Below are 22,779 nucleotides of genomic sequence, written 5' to 3' on the forward strand. Positions count from 1 at the left end.
GATATGTGACAAGACAAATTGCTTGAAAACTGAGAAAACTGCTTGAAAACATCAATAATGGCTGATGATGTGTTCTTTAGACATAGTGCGGCAGAAATGATAGCTTTAGAATCAAGAAGGTCAAGTTTTAAGTTCGGATTCACCCTAGGTGACTCTGAACAAGTCACTTACATCTTAACGCCTCCTGGAAATTCCCTAAGATTAGAGATTAGACTGAGGCGCCCATTTTACCTTGGTAAAGGAAATCCTTATCAGAAGCTTTCTATATTAATGAAATCATCTGTTGGAGGGAGAAAGTATTCTTAGTCTATGAGATATTACCCTAGATGTCTGACCCTCATCATGTTACACCATTATATCCACCACAGTAAACTCATTAAGATCTAACTTGGAGCAGCTCACCTCTGCTCTGGGTTAAAAAGCTTAATTACGTGACCTACCTCGACATTCTGACCAATCTCCATGAATTGATTATGAAGTAGTATGAGATGCATGTGTGCCCTGGGTATTATATTTTAAAAATACATATATACTTACATAGATAGATAGATATACATATATGTATGTGTATATTTTATACACATACTTCTTTCGAGGACATCAAAATAAATATGGTGTAAAACCACCACAAAAAATAAGATTGAAAGGCAGCCCCGATTAATCTGAATGCTCCTAGGAGGCATTGCCACCAGCTAGGATTTATATGCTTTGCCTAAGCCATAAGTTTTTCTCCCAGCCCTGAATGGTCAAATCAAAATGAACCCAAACAGGCAGACTAAAGCATTTGAATGGAACCTTGATAACAATAGTGACATATATTTTAAGATTTACAAAGATATTATATTAGTTGAGTATCACAACCACTCAGGGATATTATTTCTATTATTATTATTCCCTTTTTACAGATAAGGAAACTAAGTCTCAAAGAAATAAAGTGACTTGTCCTTGATCACAAAGCTGCTAAATTGTATCTGAGGTATGATTTGAACTCATGTCAGTCAACAAACAATTATTAAGAGCCTACTATGTGCCAAATGTTGACTCAAGTCTCAAGTAATAGCCACTAAACTACAGAACACTGCCTTCTAAAAATAATTCTCCTAAGTAAATAAGTACCTAATCATTTTAAGTGCTTCTCTCTGGAACTTCTTCAACTCTGCTCAGGTGTGATAACTAGAATGACAGAGTAGCCTCAAGCACAAAACCATCCAAAACCAGGTAGAGGGTATTCATTTTTTCAACTGAGCTATCTAGAATGAATGAAGTTATCTACTTATGGCTAATGGATCCTAGAATTGGGTTACAGAAGGGACTTCAGAAGCCATCCACCCTCCTACATTTGAAGATGAAGAAACTGAGGCTCAGAAAGTCCATCGTCACTCAGATCACAAGTGACAGAGGCAGCATTTGAGCTCAATTCATATCTTGCAGTCTTCTCCCTATGACTTATTGCTTTAACATTAATGATACTGATGGCAACTTTTATCACATTCTCTAGAAGTATCTTCTAATCCTCCCTTTGACCATTATACCAAATCTTCAAAGAAAGGTTGGAATTTTCCCTCCAGAATCTAAGGCTATTCCTGAAGGGTTGTGGCTGTAGTTACAATATTCCAGCTCACAAGTCCCCACCAGTGTACTTCTTCCATGATAATCAGTTGATATCTGTTAATTAGCCCATATTAAGAAGCAGTTATTTACTATTGTTGTGTACTTGATACAAACCATCCCTTCTAAAGTATGTGATATTTTCTCCCACCAGAACAAAAAATTCTAATGGAAAGTGGACTCAGGATTAAGAAAACATCATATAGCAAAGGCTTGATTCTTTGATCTTTGTTGGCTAGTTCCTTAGGCATAGTGTTATCCTTCTGCCAAGTTTTTTGTAGACTCCACCTTCCCTTAGTTCATCTACTTTGGTTTGGGCTTCCAAGGCAAACATTGCCAGGATCCACTATTGAACTGGGGAACAATTCTAGGATGCTAAATAAAAAGTCCAAATCCTTAGAAATTCCCATAGTCCTCCTTCAACCAAGGAGCAGGGGAAGTGGAGAATATATTGAGATCAGGTCAGGGATCTCATCCTCTCCTCTAAACTACTTCTCAGAATCTGTAATGACTCTCCTTTATGTGGGTAGATGTTTGAATTTCTGGGTTTCTATTTGATCTGCTATTTTATATAAAACCCACAGAATATGGCCACATTTTCTTAACCAATTCAGACCCACTTCCCAAACAATATCACTCCATTTCATCCAATGTCTTTTCAGGACATCTATATTTATTAGTGACTTTTTGACTTAATTTAATGACTATGATTCATTATTGGATTCATGATTTATTACATCTTAATAAATGTATTATTGCATTATATCTTATAAATTACTTATTACATCTTATGTCCCAATCCTTTGCATTAGCTGTCTCTCGTGTTTAGGATGCCTTTCTATCTCATCTTCATTTACTGCCTTCCCTGGTTTCTTTCAAGATTCACCTCAGATCTCATCATTTACCATTGGGCTTTCCTTGATTCAGGTTCTTCTAATGTCTTCCTTTGATATTACCTTCAGTTTGAACTGTATTATCAGTTGTATAAACATAGCTATTTGAATGTTATGTACTCCATTAGAATGTGACCTCCTTGAGGGCAGGGAGCCTATTTTTACTTTTCTCTATGTCCTTGGAGTCTATCTTACTATAGGGAAATAGTTAATACACAAGAACTGTTTGTTGACTGACTGAATGAATCAATCAATCAAATGTTAATGTTCTGTTAACTGTAAAAAACTAGAAATCACAGGAGAATCATAACCTTAATTGAGTAAACAGAGAATAGAAGAACAAATGAAAAAATCAATCAAATCCAAGCATCTAATAGAAGTTTAGTTTAAAATTCCAGAATGATCTGTTTGACTGAATTTTGTTGACTTCCATGATTAATAGGTTTTTTTTCTTAAACATCTAGATCACAGACTTGGGAGTCAGAGTTGATCTTCTTATTTCATATGAATGGGACTGATTGGATGAAGTTTTCTCAGTTTGAGACTAAGTCACACGATCCTTATTCTCAGGCCTTGAACTCTGGGATGCAGGAAATCCCATGAAGTTAGTGAAGTTACAGGAAATGATGTGACCTGTGGGAAGCAGACAATATTGGTGACCATTGGTCAGCGATGATCATGTTCTTTTAGTCTATCCAATGAAAAAGCTTGGATCTTTTGCTTTTTAAATCTCCACAAGCCAGAAGCTGATCAGGTTCCACGAAAACATGGCAGGAGTTGGGATGGTTCCCAGGTGTGGGTGGGCCTCTCCCTGCAGGGACTAAATAAATGCTTTCTCTTTGTATCTGAAGATGTCTCTGATTAGTTAATTTGGGAAAAGGGGTCTAGCACCTGTCCCATACACACAGATGATGGAACAAAGTCCACAGAGGCTAATTTGTTCCCAATTCATAGTTGTTAAATATGTAAGGTGGGACCCAAGGCCTATTACTCGAAATTTTACATACTTTCTGCCACATCATGCAAACATTAAGAATCTGACTAAAGAATGAATGATATTTCCAATATCAAAAGTAGAAAAATCACAAAAGGTAGAGAAAAAACCAGTACAGAATCCTGCTTTCCTAAGATCCTAGAATTTAGTCATTTGACAAAGAAGGAAATTGAGATACACAGAAATGGAATGACTTAGCCAAAGCTTATGTATATTAAGTAGTAGACTCGAGATTCAAAGGCAATCAGTCAAAAAGCATTAATTAAAAACTTACAATGTTCTGAAGGCTGGATTGAGGTCCAGAAATTGCAAGTTGAATGTTGGGTTCTCTGTGTAATAGTTTTTGTTTGAACTCTGACCTAGAGGAGAGAGCATTGCATTCATTCCAAACAAAAACAAGACACCTTGCCCAGAAGATCTTGGGTCACACCCACACGCGAAAGGCCTGAAGTAACCTCAGCTGAGATCCTAGTTGAACTTGTCTCAGAACTCCTAACACTATGTTGCAACTGAACATTACCAAGAACCATTTCAAAGATGTCACCATCTCCTACCTGTTTGGGAAGGTGATTTCCCGTTCTCTTAATATAAGAGTGGGAGTTCTTATTCAAGCATTCCTTAGTCTTTGTTAGTTAAATATAGTGAAATGATCCTATCTTTTGGGGCTGTTTAAACCTGCCAGAAGCCCTCAGCCCCTTCTCCAGAACTGCAAAACAGGTTTTCTTCCCAGTGACTCAGTGACTTGTGCCTATTTAAATACAAATAAATACCTATTCAATCCAGTATGTGCAGGCTCACCCTTAGGAAAACCCTATGACTTTAATATGCCATACTATGTAATCAACCTGAAAAATAACATGGGATGTCCATTCTCTAGGTGTCATGAAGAACAGCCCATCTTGCCTAACTATCAGAAGGTGAGGAATCACAAGATCATTGGAATAACCAGTTTTCTGTCCAGGTTTTCACAGGAATACCATAATGAGATCAGCACAATGGTTCTGTAGACCTTCAGTTTCTTAGTCAGTCTAATGCCTCCTTTCTCCCACACTTTCCTTCAGAGCCTCCCAAACACTGAGTTGGCTCTGGCAATGTGTGTGTCAATCTCATTATCAGTATGAACATCTCTGAAAAGTATACTGCCAAGGTAAGTGAACTTTTCCGTAGCATTTACTGATGGTTCCATGTGTGGATGATGTGGTGCTGGCTGATGGAGGACCTGTGTTTTCTTGGTGTTAATTGTGAGGTCAAAACTAGCCCGAGTAGCAGAGAATTAATCCATACTTTATTGTATCTCTGCTTTGGAGAACAAATGGACATACTTAGGAGAGATCCTGTCCTGAAAGGAGGAATCCAAAGTGATTCTTATCTCCTTGTCTACAGAAAACCCAAACCAGAAAAACAAATGAGCAAAATGCCTTACAAGTAAATTGTTGTTAGCACATGTTGGGAACTATTTCCTGGAATCATGTGACTGAGGCTGATGCTAGAGAAGACAGATGTAGAGCAGGAAATGCTTGCAAAAGACCAAGTAGTTCAATACTCTCATTTTACATATGAAGAAGCCAAACCTCAAAAAAGATTATCGGTCTTTCCAGGGTCACATTAGCCATAATTGTCAGATGGGAGTTGAGCTCAGGTCTTCTAACTCAAGTTAGTGTTCCTTCTCCTGAATTAGCCTTAACCATATCTGAGAGCAGTATCTTCTTGAAAGACATAAGGTTCCAAGCTGGAACATTTGCTTCTCTCTATTAGAAATACTGACAGCTCTGTGGCACAGTGGGTAGAGCATCAGATCTAGAGTCAGGAAGATTCATCTTCCTGAATTCAAATCTGGCCCCAGACATTCATTAGCTGTGTGACCCTGGATCAGTCATATAACCCTTTTTTTTTTTGCCTCAGCTTCCTTGTCTGTAAAATGAGCTGAAGAAGGAAATGATTAACTTATCTTTATCAAGAAAACTCCAAATGGGGTCTGAAATAGACAACAGTACTGTTATAATTGCTGATTGTGTTCATGTGCATAGGGTGCTTTTGAAACAAATCATGTGGCTACTTTTGGGTTCAGTCTTTGTAAAAAAAAAAAAGAAGAAGAAAGAAAGAAAGAAAGAGAGAGACAGATAAAGAAAGAGAGAGAGAGAAAGAGAGAGAGAGAGAGAGAGGAAAGAGAGAGAGAGAGAAAGGAAGGAAGCAAGGAAGGAAGGAAGCAAGGAAGGAAGGTAGGAAGAAAGAAAGAAAGAAAGAAAGAAAGAAAGAAAGAAAGAAAGAAAGAAAGAAAGAAAGAAAGAAAGAAAGATCGAGAGACAAAGAAAGAGAGAGACAGAGAGAGAGAGAGAGAGACAGAGAGAGAGAGACAGAGAGAGAGACAGAGAGAGAGAGAGAGAGAGAGAGAGAGAGAGAGAGAGAGAGAGAGAGAGGAAGGAAGGAAGGAAGGAAGGAAGGAAGGAAGGAAGGAAGGAAGGAAGGAAGGAAGGAAGGAAGGAAGGAAGGAAGGAAGGAAGAAAGGAAGAAAGAAAGGAAGAAAGAAAGGAAGGAAGGAAGGAGGAAGGAAGGAAGGAAGGAAGGAAGGAAGAAAGAAAGAAAGAAAGAAAGAAAGAAAGAAAGAAAGAAAGAAAGAAAGAAAGAAAGAAAGAAAGAAAGAAAGAAAGAGCAAAGTAGGAGGAAGTGATACAATCTGTCTCCTACAATTACTTCCTAAAAATTTAAGAACACTCCTCTGTAAAGAGTAGTGAATGGAAAACCTAAGAAAAAGAGTGGGTCACCTTTTTAGTTGAGGTTGGCATGTGACATACAGTTGAAAATAGAAATATAGATAAATAGCTAGATAATTAAATAGGAATTAAATAAAAATAAATTATAGAAATAACCAGAAATCTTAGGAGCACTGGGAAGAGGCTCCAACCAAGAAAATCTAAACAGAGACTTCCTTCGAGGAAACTAGAGTGGGATCTGTAATTGTGTATCAAGACTAGGAATAAGATTTCAGATCCAGTGGATGGTTCATGAAGATGTAGACCATGCAGGAAGCAAAAGCAAGAACTAGCCAGCATTTATCCTACATCAACCCCAACACTGGGTTAGGGATCCATCAAGGATTGAGATTAAGGCCTAATAACTGTGTACCAGTGATAAGAGTGGTCACAGATCCAGCATAAACCATATCTGAGGTTGTGAATTTAGAAAGAAATAAGAAAAGAAGCAAGAATTGCAATTAAAAACTTAAAAGAAAAGTTAAATGAGTTACCAAGAGAAAGAGATAATTGAACTATAATAGTTTGGGGTCTCAAAATTTTTGACCAAGACAAATCTAAAAAATCCAAATTGTAAACAAATGAACTATGATAGATTTCTATTGATTCATGAATAGAAATAGAAAGAAATATATTATTTCTCAGCTTTACATAAATTTACTATCTCAGAGCATTAAAAACCTTACAAATGCAGAAAAATAAATATTAAACACAACTTTTACTGACCACACTGTAATAAAATTTATATTCCTGAAAGGACCATTAAAGAAAAAATTAAGAGTTGATTGGTGACTAATTTAAACATAATTGGTGAGTCAAAGAACAAATGATAGAAACAATAAGTTATTTCATCAAAGAAAATAACAAAAAGAAAACAAAACAAAAGATAAAAACCAGTAAATTGTTTTAAAAAAATAGAAAAGCAAGAAATGTTAAAATTTCAACTCGCATTGAAACACAAATTCTAAAAATTAAAAAGAATAAAAAAAGCAAAAGCAAAAATGAAGAAATAAAGCATGACAATAAATTTCTGATTAGGCAATTTCATTTTAAAATGAAATCAAACCAAATTACTAATGTTAAAGAAAGAAAGAAAGAAAGAAAGGTCAACATTAGAAACTGTTTTTCTACTAATAACATTAACAACTTAAAAGAAATGAATATATACAAAAATTAAATTTCCCAATTAAAGAAAAAATAAATATGTTAATCTTAGAAAAATAAATTGAATACATTTATTTTATTCAAATGAACTGCCAATTTCTTTTTTTCTTTTTCTTTTTTTTTTTTTTTTTTTGGAGAGTAAGAGAGTGTGAGAGAGAAAGATTTGCAAATGCATTTTATCTAACATTCAAAGAACAGAAACTCCAATAATATCTTCAATTTACCAAAATAGGAAAAGATAGAATCTTATCTATCAAAAGTCCTACCAAAGTCCTTCTATGATATAAATATGCTCTTAATATCTAAATCAGGAAGATCCATAAAAGATTTTTAAAAATTATAAACTAGTATCACTAGTTAAGTATCAATGCAAAAAAGTTAAATAAAATATGAAAAAAAAGCTAGAGTAAAATATCAAAAATATCGTATGTTATGGTATTGAATTTATACTAGAAACTTAGGGCTGGTTCTGTATTAGAAAAATTATTAATATAGTGTATATTAACATCAAATAAAACAAAATTCCTCAGTTTGAATCAACAGAAATTGAACAAAAGTTAACAAAATATAACACCCATTTCTGTAAAAACAATTCTAGAGAAGCTATGCAATAAATAGGTCTTTATTTATTAATATATATTATACATTATATAAGTAGCATCTCAGATGACATTACAGTATTATATAGCATAGCACTATAAAGGACTTTCCAATAAAATCAGGAATAAAACAAGAATATACATTATTACCTATACTGTTTGACATAGTGTTTTTTTTTTTTTTTTTTTTTAATGCTAGCTTTGAAAAAAGACAAGAAAAAAACTAGGTGAATAAACATAGGCAAAAAAAAAAAAGAAGAAGAAGAGAAAATTATTGCTTTTTGGGGATAATACACTTAGAGAACTCTACCAAATCGACTAAGAACTAATTGAAACAATAACATTGGCAAAGGATTCATTATTTAACAACAACCAAAAAAAAAAATTGGAAAGTGATTTGGCAGAATCTAAAATTAACTTTATACCAGTATCTCATACCACATACCAAGAAAAGCTCCAGATGAATTCATGATTTAGTTATAAAAAGTCACATCATAAACAAATTAAAGGAGAAGGAATAATTGCCTTTCAGTTTTATGTATATGGAAAGAGATAATGAATAAAGAAGAAAAGGAATTATGGAGAACAAAATCAACTACTTTGATTCCCTAAAAATAAAAATAAAAATTTTTTTCCACAAAGCCAATAGAGTTATAATTAGAGAGGAAACATTAACTTGGGAAAATTATGTGGGAATATAAATCCATTTGTAAAACCATTGTAGCACATTACTCTGATAAAGATTTCATTTCCATGATATAGAAGGATTGGATTCAGATATATAATGTCATTACCTAATTACCAATATAAGAATTTTTAATAAGAATTTAATGGTCAAAAGACATGAACTGGCCATTTTCTAAGGAAGAAATACGAACTATCACCCATCAGTCATATAAAAAAAATGCTCCAAATCCCTAAAAAGAATAGATATGAAAATTAATGATATTTTGAAATTCTACCTGATATCATCAGATTACAAATATGATGAAAGAAAAGCAGAAAATAAGGAAGGAAGGAAGGAAGGAAGGAAGGAAGGAAGGAAGGAAGGAAGGAAGGAAGGAAGGAAGGAAGGAAGGAAGGAAGGGAGAGAGAGAAAGAAAGAAAGAGAAAGAATGAAAAAAGAAGAAAGAAAGAGAAAGAAAAAAAGAAAGAATAAGAAAGAAAGAAACAAAGAGAGAGTATGACAAAAGTTATAAGAGCTACTAGAAAACAGACTCATTAATGTCCTGTTGGTGGAACTGTGAATTGGTCCAGCCATTCTGGAAAACAATTTGGAACAATGCCCAAAAATCTATTAAATCTATATACCCTTTAAGCTAGCAACTGCCACTAGTAGGACTATAATCTAAAGAGATCAAAGAAAGTAGTAAAGGACCTATATGTATAAAAAATTTTATAGCAGTTTTGTTTTTTTTTTGTTATGGCTAAGAACTATGAAACTTAGGAAGACTATGCTCATCACTTGGCGAATAACTGAACAAATCATGGCATGTGAATGTAATAAAATATCATTATACAATGAGACATGAAAGACACAGTTTGAGCGAGATCTGGGAAGACCTGTATGAAATGATCAGGAGTGAAGTGAGCAGAAGCAGAAAAACCATTCACATAAAAAAAAAAAAACAAACCCATAGAGACAAACTATTTTGAAGACTTAAGAACTGATCAGTACAGTGGCTAATCATGATTCCAGAGTGCTGCAGATGAAACTTGCTACTACCTACCTCTTGACAGAGAGGTAATGGACTGGAGATACAAAATGAAGGATGCATTTTTTGGACTTGACCAATATAAGGATTTTTTTTTTTTTGCTTGGGCATATTACTTCAAGTTTTCTTTTTCTTTTTCACTTTGGGTAAAGGGTTATGGAAAAGAGAAAAAAAAATAAGAGCTTATTAACTGAAAAAAAAATTAAAGTTTGAAAATACCTAAGATAAAATGAGAGCATCAACTATCAGGATTTGAAGGCCCTCCCATCTAAAGTCCAGTGATACTACATAGAAATGTAAATGTTTGTGTTTCAGGTTTGGCTCAGCTCCTATACGTCAATAGAAGTTATTGTGCTCCAGGATCATTGGAGACATCTTAATGTAAAGTATTTTGAAAGCCTAAAGATGCTCTATAAAATTTAATTACGATAATAATGATGATCATGGTAATGCTGATGCCGATGCTGATACCAAGTGTGTTTATCTACCTAGGTGCAGCTATTTCTTTTTCTTTTTAAACAACTGCCACAAAAATCCATAATGTTGACCAAGGAAAGAAGGCAAAAGATTTTTCCCTTTAATTTATTTTACCTAGTCTGTTAATATTTCTGGGTCATATTTTTTAGTCACTTGTTTAAGGCTTTTGTCATAGGAAGAAAGGAAGGAAGGAAACAAAAAAGAAAGAGAAAGGGAAGAAATGAAGGAAAGAAAGGAGAAAGGAAGGAAGAAGGGAAGGAAGGGAGAAAGGAAGGGAGGGAGGGAGGAAAGGAGGGTAGAAAGAAAGGAGGAAGTGAAGGGAGAGAAGGGAGGGAGGAAGTAATGGAGAGACAAAGGAAGGAAAGAAGAAGGGATGAAAGAAGGAGGGAAGGAAAGAAAGAAGAGGTAGGAAAGGAGAGAGGAAGAGAAGAGCTGGAAATGACATTAGAGAAATAACATAATTACTTATTCTCATTAGACAATGAAGAAGGGTTTCCTTTCTTACGTCCATAACTTAATGGCCATCCTCAAAGATCATTCAGCTAACCTTCTCAGATCTAAGGTCTGGAATGATTGAGTGATTTGCCCTATTTCCTATATGTAATAAATAGAAGAATAGGATTCAAACTCATGCTCTTAGATTCCAAAGCTGACATTCTTACCATTCTCTGTCACTGATGAGGAAAGATGCCAAATTCAGAAGAAAAAATAACTGGAATAAATTCTTTCCTCTGGCTTTAATTCTTGGCAGAAGAACCCAAGGGAAATGGGCCCTGGGCAAATTGCTTAACCTGCTTAACCTCAGGCAATTTTTAATACCTTAGTTGCAGTAAATTGGTAGAGAGTTTCCTCCTTGGGAATTCCCTGTATCAATGAAATCCCAGGTCCCCCCAAAAACCATCATCACAGATATGAAAAAACATCTGACAATTTAAAGATTGATTTTTAAGTTAAAGAGGTTTCTTTATAAATTCTATTAGGAAACTACAGTCTGGGTCCCTACTCCCCCATTTCCCAGTACTACTCCGTGACAGAATTCAACAGAAAGATGGGAATTTGTTGGTTGTTGTTTTTATTTGATTTTGTTGTTGTTGTTGTTTGTTTGTTTTTTGTATATTCGGCTATCAGTGAAATAATCTTAGATTGGAACAAATAAACATAGCCTGGGAAGACAGAGTGTAAACTGGAAGTGATAGCTACAGAATTTAACCTAAATTTCAGTCATGGGCCACACAGCCTAATGACTACAAGGGACCTTAGTGGTTGGGCACATAGTTCATCTGTCTCATTTTACATATAAAGAAACTGAGACTCAACATCACACAGATAGTAAATGGAAGAGTTAGAATTTGAACTCAATCCTTCCATTCCAAGACCTAATTCTCTAACCAGTGTTTCACATTACATGAAACCTTTTTCTACTAATTTGGGCCTTTTTTTTTAATCCAAAATCTCATTGATGTAGGGAATTCCCAGGGAGGAAACTGTCTACAAACTTACTGAAACTTATAGTATTAATTACAGCGGCATCTAGAAGTAAAGGTATCATTCATTTCTAGCATTTATTCTATGAGCCAATAGGTAACACGATGGGGAAAGATCACCTACCTTTCCCCTGAGGTTCTATACCCCTGAGAAATGAGCTGGGCAGTTTTGTCTGTCTGGGTTATCCTTTGCAGTAGTAGGCAAAACTGATTGAGATCTCTGATCCAGAACTTGAACCACAGTAACGTTGGAGCCATTGTTCTCAGCCAGATAATGCTGCCAGCCTAACAGGGAACTTCTCAGAGTAAAGGTCCAGGACACAATACCAGGAGTTCTTTGAACCTAGAACTTGATAGGACTAAAGATAAAGGAACTGAGATAAATTGTAAAACTTAATCCTGTCCTTCCAGAGACCTGGCAATACCCTAGGATCCCCCTCCAAATCAAAGTGTTGGGGAAATATTCATATATGGTGGCTTGGTCTGCACATACCCCATTTGCCTAATACGGGGGCACCCTAAATCTTAGGTTTTCCTACTTTGTGGATGAGTGATCAGCAGGTGTCTGGAATGCACTGAGTCTTTAGCTGGACTGGGTTGATCTCTCTCTTACCTGTGCATTTCCATGCAGTTCAAAGGGTAAAGATCACAGTTCATGCCTAAAATTGGAATCATGAACTGAAGCAGAAAGGAATAAACCTCACTTTTAAGAAACAGGCCTTGGAATGTTTACTGTTGTTTAGTTTTGTTTGTCCTTCTCAGCTTCCGGTGCTTGCAGGTGATTCCCACTGGATTGGACTTCCAGCCTTGGTGACCTTGGAGCCAAGATTCTGGGAGGCTTGTTTGCAGTCAATTGGGCCAAGAAGGAAGGCCAGAGAAACCAGGGTCTTGGCAGTCCAGCAGGAAGGGGGCTTTAAACTTGAAATTTGGGACTGTGCCATAAGAATTGAGCTGAACTGTTTGCATATTTGTTATACTTTTCAAAGTAAATGTTTCTATACAAAAGATAATCCAACTGTTAGTATTTAAATGGAACTGGGGTATGAGAGCTCTCCTGCACTAGGGTACACTATCAGTAGGGCCTGCAGCCAATGGCACAGAGCTGAGACACCTCCAAATCTTCCTTAATAGTTCAGGAGAATTCTGGGGGAAGGGTGAAATGTAACACACCTGGTCTTTAGGTAGTAGGAGCCAGAATGATCAGGGTTACATATGAATATTTACTATTGCTATATCTTTGAACTAAATACTACTTTGTAAAAAGTCAAAAAGAAAGAATTGTTACAAAGCATTTAAAAAAAATCCCTCCTCTCTCCCATCATGAAGATTTTCAGAGTTACTCAAAGAAAAAGTAAATCTGATATCTTTTTTTTTTTTTGGGGGGGGAACACTTCATTTTCCTTGTCAGTGTTCATCCCACTTTCTACTACTTCAGATATCAGAATGGTTGGAATATCAAGGTAAAGGGAAGAAAGGAAAAAAGAAAAAGAAAGAAAGAAAGAAGGAAGAAAAGGAGGGAGGAAGGGAAAGAGGCAGAGAAGAGGGGAGGGAGGGAAAGAGGGGAAAGAGGGATAAATTGAGGGAAAGAGGAAAGGAGAGAAGGAGGGAGAGAAAGAAGAAGGGAAAGAGGGAGGAAGAGAAACAGAAAAACCAAAGTTAGAACATTGTTTTATTTTCTTTCTCCAAAGAAATGCAAAAGAAAAAGAATGCATTTGGAAAATACATCAAGGAGAGGAAAATAGAAACTGAATGACTAACTAATTTCACTATTAAACCTTCTTAATTCACTAGTTTCTATAAGAACATTGAACAAGGAGAAGAGAATAAAAGCCTCTTCCCTTTAGGTATCACAATTCTATGTGCTTGGTTCCAATTCTCACACTGTGGCCAAAGAATGCCCCGGAGCCCAGGAAAAATAGCAATTCTGCCCACAAAAAAAATCCACTTCTGAAGCATTTCAAAAAAGGGCAGCTTCCTCCCCAAGGAGCACCAAGCTGTCAGCAGCAGCACCAAGAAAGTCATCCTGACCTTTTTTCCCCTTCCTACCCGGCAAGGTCATCCTGGTCATCTTCCTGCATGTGGAAGGGAGGATGAAGGCTCAATGACATCTCCTCCACGCCACTACTCCTATAAATTACTCTGCCAGATTTTTCTTTCTTTTTAAGGTTTTCCTCTTCTACCTATCCTGCCTTTCCTCCAACAGAAATGTTTTTCATTTAAAAAATTATCCCATTTTTTTGAGTCAACTATTTTTTTTATTTGCTTTTTATGAGTCAATGCTTTTATCAATAAAAGGCCTTTGGTTTTCCTGCAATAAACACATATAAAGATATTGAGAACTCTATAGTCAACAAAGAACCGTCTCTAAGAAGATTTATATCCTCTTTCATCCTCTCTCTTCCCACCCAGGTAAGAAAGATTAAATGTTATAAATAGAATGAGAAGGATTCCCAAAGAATTGTGGGGTTTGGGGATTTTATTTTTTTAATCCCTAACACCTAACATAATACAAACCATAGAATAGTCACTTAATAAGTGTTTAATGATTGACTGATTGAAGAGCATGGTACACTTTTTTTTTTTTTTATTCCAGCTATGTGAAGCAGTTGGCTTCCACACTAGATAGAGTATCCAACATAGAGAGGAAGACCTGAGTTCCACTCCTGGCTCAAAGGAAACATTAGATCTCCCCACTCAGAGAATTTTCACTGGCTGTCCCTCAAGTATGAAACTTCCTCCTCACTTCTGTGTCCTGACTTCCTTCCTCCAAGTCTCAACTAAAATCTAAACTTCTACAAGAAGTCTTTCCCAGTCTTCCATAATCTTAACACCTTCCCTCTGAGATTAGCCCCACTTTTTCCTGGGTATCCCTTTTTTGTACATAGTTGTTTACATGTTGTTTCTAGCAAATATGAGCTCCTTGAAAACAGAAACATTTTTTTGAAACTTTTCTTTGTATCCCTTTGTATCCCTAGCAAAGTGTGTAACATAATAAGAACTCAATAAAAGCTTGCTGATTGTAATCCAGAGGCAGCCACTTAACCACTACAGTTTAGTTTTTTTTTTCATTCATAAAATGGGTATAATATTAGTGCCTGTCTCACTTGGTTGTTGTAAGTCCATTTATACGTCACTTTAGAGTTTTCAAAGTCCTTTGCAAAACCTAAAATACTAATAACTAAAATAAAATAATAAATATAACATAAATGTTACTATTATTATCCAAGGAGATAGGCAATTCTAAGCACTTTTCAAGCCTCCAGATGCTACATAAATTTAAAAAACAATGATAATTGTTAATCTTCAGGTTTGAGGAATAGAGATAACAAAAAGAAAGAGATCAAAAAGATAGGGATAGTCCCTCTGCTCAAGGAACATTCTATCTAAGGGAGGTGAAGAAGAAACCACTTACTGATAGATTTCTAGTTGGAAGTGATCAGAAAGACCAACTAGAATTCTCACTTTAGATGAGGATCCATGACTTGGTCTAAATCATAAAGGAAGGAAGCAGCCATGCTATAATTCAAATGGAGGTCACCTTCTTCCTACTGTGTCATGCTACAAAAAAAACAGCTAATATTTAAAAAATAATAATAACAAAATAAAATAAACAAAGCAGAAAATATGCCAGAGGAAGATAGCCTATTATATTGGCACTGAAGGACTGATTATTTACTGAGTAGTAATATTTACTGGATATTTATATGAGAGGCATTAAAAGAATACAAAGGAGTAAAATAAATGAACCTATGTCCTTCAAGGAGTTTGTGATCTAACTGGAGAAATGGAACAAGTGAAAAATCCAATTTAATTTAACTGATTATAGAATAATAGATTTAGAGTAAAAGAACATTTTACATATGAGGAAAGCGAGACACAGAGAAGTTGTGATTTGTATAGGATTACACAGTGTCTATGGCAGAATTAAGATTCCAGTCAACCTGCTAGGCCACAGAGTTGCATCTAACTGACATTGACTCAACACAGTCGTCAAGTATATAGTATTTGCACAACACTATGCTAGGTACTGGGTATACAGAGACTGACTTTGTTGGTCAGTTGCTTCAGTCACATCCCACTCTTTGTGACCCAGTTTGGGATTTTCTTGGCAAAAACACTTTCTTCTCCAGTTGATTTTCCAGATGAGGAAACTGAGGCAAACAAGCCTAAATCACCTGCTCAGAATTAGTGATTAATTGAATGAGCCCAGATTTGAAGTCAGGATGATGAATCTTTAACTATAGATGTTACCTTCTATCTACTATACCACCTAGCTGCCCTACTGTGCCAACATAAAACCCAGACTTAAATAATCTAATGTCAGTGAAGTTTTAAAAAAATGAAATTAAGGACATGGAAATCTATCTTATTCTGCAGGAAAGTAGAAGAGGAAAAGGATATGAGAACAGGCGAGAATGATAAAATCAGAAGGTGTATCAGAGGAGGGAGTGCTCAGTAGCAAAATACTTTTTGAAGACAGACAGGATAAGAAAGAGAATAGAATAAATAAGTGTGTGTGGGGGGGGGATGCAGTAAAGCAATAGTAATTATAAAAAAAGAATTTTGAAGCAAGTTTCTCTAAGGCCTCATTTCTCAAACATAGAGGGAATTAAGTCAAATTTATAAAAAATAAGAGCCATGACCCAATTAATAAATGATCAGAAGATATGATCTATACCAAAGGGCTATAAATCCATGCATATCCTTTGATTTAACAATACCACTACTAGGCATGAATACCAAAAGAGATATTAAAAAAAAAAAGGAAAAGGACTTCTAGGTACAAAATACTCATAAGCAGTTCTCTTCTCAGGACAAAAAATTGAAAATTGAAGTAATTAGAGAATGGCTGAATAAATTGTGGCATATTATGATGATGAAATATTACTGTTCTCTAGGAAATGACGAGCAGGATGCTCTCAGGAAAACCTGAAAAGTCCTCCATGAATTCAAGTAAAGTGAAATGAACTGTTTACAAAGTAATAGCAGGGTTGTGTGATGACCAGCAGTGAATGACTGTGCTAATCTTAGCAGTACAATGATCCATAACTATTCTGAAGGACTTATGAAAAATCCTATCCCTACCTAGAAAAAAAACTGATTGTGTCTGAGTACAGATTGAAACATTCTCTCTCTCTCTCTCTCTCTCTCTCTCTCTCTCTCTCTCTCTCTCTCTCTCTCTCTCTCTCTCTCTCTCTCTCTCTCTCTCTCTCTCTCAACTGTGAAGGACTCCATAGAGGATTGCTGGTTGTAAAAAGCTTGTCTACCAGCTCAGGGAAAATTCAGCACAATTCTTTCAGGGTCAAAAAATTTCATTCGTTCAGAAGGTTAGCATTCCATCTGCACTAAGATATTTCAAATGCACAGCTATGACTTGGATACACATTGAAAAAGAGGGAAACACAGAAAGATTTTATATAGAGGAATGATATGATGTTTTTGGTGCATGAAGAAGAATATCTTGCTGGTGCCATGAATAAGTCAACAAGGGAAGAGAAAGACTGAAAACAGTTTACCTAATATTGAACCAATCCTGAATTCCTAGTATAAATCTTACTTGGTCATGGTGAATTATCCAGGGGATGATTTTCTGTAATCTCTTTGCTAATATTTTATTTGAGTTTTTTTTTTTTTCTGAGGCAATTGGGGTTAAATGATTTGCACAGGGTTACACAGCTAGGACCTGTGTCTGAAATCAGATTTGAACTCAGGTCTTCCTGACTCCAGGGCTAGTGCTTTATCCATGGTTTTACCTAGCTGCCCTCTTTATTTAAGATTTTTGCATCTATATTCATTAAGGAAATTGATTTATAATTTTCTTGCTCTGTTTTCATCCTACTTGGTTTAGGTATCAGTACATGTCTGTGTTATAAAAGGAATTTGGTAGGAGTCCTTTCCCTATTTTTTTTCAAATAGTTTGTATAGTATTGGAGTTAATTGTTCTTTAAATGTTTGATAGAATTCACATGTAAATCCATCTAGCCCTGGAGATTTTTTTCTTAAGGAGTTGATTAATAGCTTGTTCTATTTCTTTTTCTAAAATGGACTATTTAAGTAATTTATTTCCTCTTCTGTTAATCTAGGCAATCTATGTTTTTGTAGTTATTCCTCCATTACACTTAGGTTTTCAAATTATGGGCAGAAAGTTAGGCAAAATAACTCCTAATTATTGCTCTGATTTGCTCTTCATTGGTGGAAAGTTCTCCCTTACCTGTATGTGCCAAAATGTTTGTGGCAGCCCTGTTTGTAGAGGCTAGAAGCTGGAAAGTGAATGAATGCCCATCAATTGGAGAATGGTTGAGTAAATTGTGGCATATTGAACATTATGGAATATTATTGTTCTGTAAGAAATGACAAGCAGGATAAATACAGAGGACTGGCGAGACGTACATGAACTGATGCTGAGTGAAATGAGCAGAACCAGGAGATCATTATATACCTCAACAACGATACTGTATGAGGATGTATTTGGATGGAAGTGGATCTCTTCGATAAAGAGATCTAACTCAGTTTCAATTGATCAAGGATGGACAGAAGCCGCTACACCCAAAGAAAGAACACTGGGAAATGAATATAAACTGCTTGCATTTTTGTTTTTCTTTTCTGGTTATTTATATCTTCTGAATCCAATTCTCCCCATGCAACAAGAGAACTGTTCGATTCTGCACACATATATTGTATCCAGGATATACTGTAACCTATTTAACATGTAAAGGACTGCTTGCCATCTGGGGGAGGAGGTAAAGGGAGGGAGGGGAAAAATCAGAACAGAAGTGAGTGCAAGGGATAATGTAAAAAATTACCCTGGCATGGGTTCCGTCAATAAAGAGTTATTAAAAAAAAAAAAGGAAAGTTCTCCCTTTTCATTTTTTAGACTAACAATTTGATTTTCCTCTTTCCTTTTTCTAATCAAATTAACTAAAGGGTTATCTATTTTGTTATGTTTTTTCATAAAACCAACTCAATTTTATTTATTAATTCAGTAGTTTTTTTTTAACTTTCAATTTTATTAATCTCCTCTTTTATTTTTAAAATTTCAAGTTTGATATTTTATTGGGGATTTTTAATTTGTTCTTTTTCTAGCTTTTTTAGTTGCAAGCTCAACTCATTCATCTTCTCTTTATTTTATGCAAGTAAGCATCTAGAGATATAAAATTTCCCCTTATGACTGCTTTGGCTGCATCACACAAATTTTGGTATGTTGTCTCATTATTGTCATTCTGTTGGATGAAATTATTGTGTCTATGATTTGCTGTTTCACCCATTCATTCTTTAGGATGAGATTATTTAGTTTCCAATTACTTTTTGGTCTATTTTTCCCTGGCATTTTATTGAATATAATTTTTATTATATCATGATCTGAAAAAAAAATGCATTCACTATTTCTGCCTTTCTGCATTTGATTTTGAGGTCTTTATGCCCTAACATATGGGCAATTTTTGTATAGCTTCCATGAACTGCTGGAAAAAAGTGTACTCCTTTCCAGCTCCATTCAGTTTTCTCCAAAGATCTATCATGCCTAACTTTTCTAGTATTCTATTTAACTCCTTAACTTCTTTCTTATTTATTTTGTGGTTCAATTTATCTAGTTCTGAGAGAGCAATGTTGAGATCTCCTACTATTATAGTTTTGGTGTCTATTTCTTTTTGTAGGTCTCAATTTCTCATTTAGGAATTTAGGTGCTATACTACTTGGTGCATATATGTTTAGTATTGATATTGCTTTATTATCTATGATACCCTTTAGTAAGTTATAGTTTCCTTCCTTATCTCTTTTAATTAGATCTATTTTTACTTTTGCTTGATCTGAGATCAGGATGGCTATCCCTGTTTTTTTTTTGTTTGTTTGTTTGTTTGTTTGTTTGTTTTAGTTCACTTGAAGCATAATAGATTTTGCTCCAGCCTTTTACCTTTACTTTGTCTGTATCATTTTGCTTTAAATGTGTTTCTTGTAAACAACATATTGTAGGGTTCTGGCTTTTAATCTAGTCTGCTATCTGCTTCTGTTTCACGGGAGAGTTCATTTACCCCATTCACATTTACAGTTAAAACTACTATTTCTGTATTTCCCGCCATCTTATTTACCCCAAATCATGTTTTTCTCTTTCCTTTTCCCCTTTCTCTCCTCTTCAGTATTTTACTTATGAGCACCACTTGCCTCAAGCAGCCTCCCATTTTATAACCCCTCCCCGTTTCTTATACCTTTCCCTGACTATTTCTGTTTTCTCTTCTATTAGCCTCCCCCTTTCCTTTTCTTCCTCCTCACCTCCAACTTCTCTAGAAAATGAGAGGTTTCTCTGTGAAACCAAGTATGTCTAATGTTTTCTCTTTGATCCAGATCTGATGAGATTAAGATTCACACAATGTTCACCCCGCCTCCCTTCTTTCCCTCAATTATAATAGCTTCTTTTTGCCTCTTTTTGAGGTGTGATTTCCCTCATTTAACCTCCACTTTCCCCTTTTTCTGGTATAATCTCCTTTCCACCTGTAGTTTCTTTTTTATATTATAACAGTAAATCAAATTATACATGCACTCTCTATGTATACCCACAACAGAAATACAGTTCTCAAGAGTTATTTTCTTTTTATGAAAGACTGAAAAGAGGAAGATGTGTCTGGGAGTATTATAAATAGCCTGGGGGCAGCTGGGTGGCATAGTGGATAGAGTGCTTAGCTTAGCGTCAAGAAGACTCATCATTCTGGTTTCAAATCAAGTAATTTGTAATCCTGGGCAAATCCCTTGACCTTGTTTGCCTCAGTTTCCTTATCTGTAAAATGAGCTGGAGAAAAAAAATGTCAAAACACTCCAATTTCTTTGCCAAGAAAACTCTAAATGGGGGTCACAGAGAGTTGGACATGACTGAAAGATTCAATAAAAAAAGATATTGAGTTTATACATGTTGAATTGAAAGAGGCCACCAGGATATCTATCTAAGTGGTAGACTGAACTCAGTTGTCTTTTGTGTTTGATAAATGTAAAGACTGAAGATTTCAGGATAAGAATTCATTTTTTAGTAAAAATTGTTAGGAAAACTCGAAAGCAGTGTGGCAGAAACTGGGCATAGACCAATATCTTCTATCATTTACCAAGATAAAGTCTGAAGACCTTTCTAATCTTGAGATTCCATGATTATGATCATACCCCTGACTAGTGACTCTCTAGATCAGTGGTGTCAAACTCAAATAGAGACAGAAGCCTGTAGGCTATATATTGACTTAGAAAACCTCAAATTAACATTATCTCCGTTGTATTAAATATTTATTTGTGTTGTTAAACATTTCCTAAGCATATCTTAATCTCATTCATCTAGGGAATTTCACACACTTTGCAGCCAGTGAGCCACAAATTTGACACCTCTGCCTAGACCATCATTTCACAAAGGGCCCAGACCACATTCATTTCCCTCCTATATCAATTTACTTTCCAGACTTCTCCAGTACCCTATATGTTACCTTGCCCCAGCCCAGATACCCTTCCCCTTCCCCAAATCCCTTTCTAGCCCTTTCTTATATGTTATCTTCAGCCATTAGAAGAAAACATGAAGAACCATTAAAGCCCAAATTCCAGTGGTGAGCATTCTAAAGTCAAAGCCTAGATCACTCTAACTGAAGCAGAGATAGGTGTTGTATGGGAATAAACTTGTCATTGAATGGTATTTTTGCTAAAATCCTACCCTCTGGGCTTATCATGACATGGACGCAAGGATTTTGCTTTTGTCTTCATATCCCCAATCCCTATCACTGTGTTTAGTGAAAAGAAGATGCTTAGTGAATGCCTGTTGATTGACTGACTGATAGATTGATTGCAGTGATACTGAGTGTCCAAAGCCCACAACGGCCATATGCAAGTTCTAGCAGGTACTACCAGCATGGAAATATTTCAGCGATGGGTCTAGCAATAGACTATGCTTAGCAAGCAAGAATCAGATGAGTTAGTCTGGAGGAGTCCATCACTAGAAGGCTATCCACTTGGTAATGTTTTCTGTTTTGTTTGAGTTTTTTTTCAGACCTGATAATTCTTGAAAACTCTATCTATACAGTGAGGATCCATAATTTCCAATCTGCTTCAGATAAAGGAACTATAAAATAATGGCATCACACTAATTTTTTTTTTGTCCTTCATTTCAAAGAGGACCAATGACATCCATGGGATGATGTCTTGATTTGCTCATGAATTGAATATGTGTATAAAATCCTCAGTTCACTATCTCTTCCAGTCCTCATCATCTAGTGGCAAAACAAAACTCATGATGACTTAGTGTAGGATGACTGGTTTTAATGTAATGTAATGCAGTCTTAAATATCTGGCTAATATCTAAGCCCTCCACACTGTTATCTTTTAACCACCTTCATGTCTGTTGGGATCACATTCATATTTAATAGCATATATACATATGTTATTAATAGAGATACATATGCATATACATGTAGACATATACATCTGCATATATTATGTATATATGTATACCTATATATGTGTGCAAATATATGTACATATATATATATATATATATATATATATATTGTGTGTGTATTATTAATATTTTATAGGGTCCCTCTCTTCCTTTAACATGCACTCAGGTCCCCTCTTATATATGAAGCCTTTTTCTGATTGACATGGCTGCCCTCATACAAATACCATCCTCCACCAAATTCAATATGTAACTTCTCAGTGTCTGTTTTACATATATGGATTTATTAATTTTTTTGTTTATACTACATATATTTATTTAAATATTTCTCTCTCTCTCTTTCACACACATACACACACACACACACACACACACACACACACATACACACTAAAGCTTATTGGGAATAGGGATTACTTTATTCTTTGTTTTAGTGTCCCAAGAGCCTAGTATAGAACAGGCACTTAGTAAACATTTTTCACTGATTGTTGATTGAATGATAAATGAGTACACTTTGACAAAGACACTTTATAAACTCCAATTGATTTATCTGCAGGCTGATAAAAAAAATTTCAAATTTATATTAAATGAATATAAACTGATTTTGAAAGGGACCCTTAATAAGTGGAGGAATCAAAAAGGTGCTGAAACAGGAAGGGACAATTGAAGCAGGTCTTAAAATGG

At 35.3% G+C, this 22,779-nt stretch overlaps 1 long non-coding RNA gene across 1 annotated transcript; it reads right to left on the reverse strand.

Moving 5' to 3' along the window:
• Window positions 1-2,862: 2,862 nt before the first annotated feature.
• On the reverse strand, window positions 2,863-3,865 carry LOC127564283 (uncharacterized). Its single transcript, XR_007954224.1, has 2 exons — window positions 3,770-3,865; window positions 2,863-3,134 (listed from the first exon to the last, which is right to left on the reverse strand). It is a non-coding gene; the product is annotated as an uncharacterized LOC127564283 (long non-coding RNA).
• Between the last annotated feature and the right edge of the window lie 18,914 nt (window positions 3,866-22,779).

The sequence above is a fragment of the Antechinus flavipes genome, chromosome 5, assembly GCF_016432865.1.
Source record: "Antechinus flavipes isolate AdamAnt ecotype Samford, QLD, Australia chromosome 5, AdamAnt_v2, whole genome shotgun sequence".
In the NCBI taxonomy this organism is placed as follows: Eukaryota; Metazoa; Chordata; class Mammalia; order Dasyuromorphia; family Dasyuridae; genus Antechinus; species Antechinus flavipes.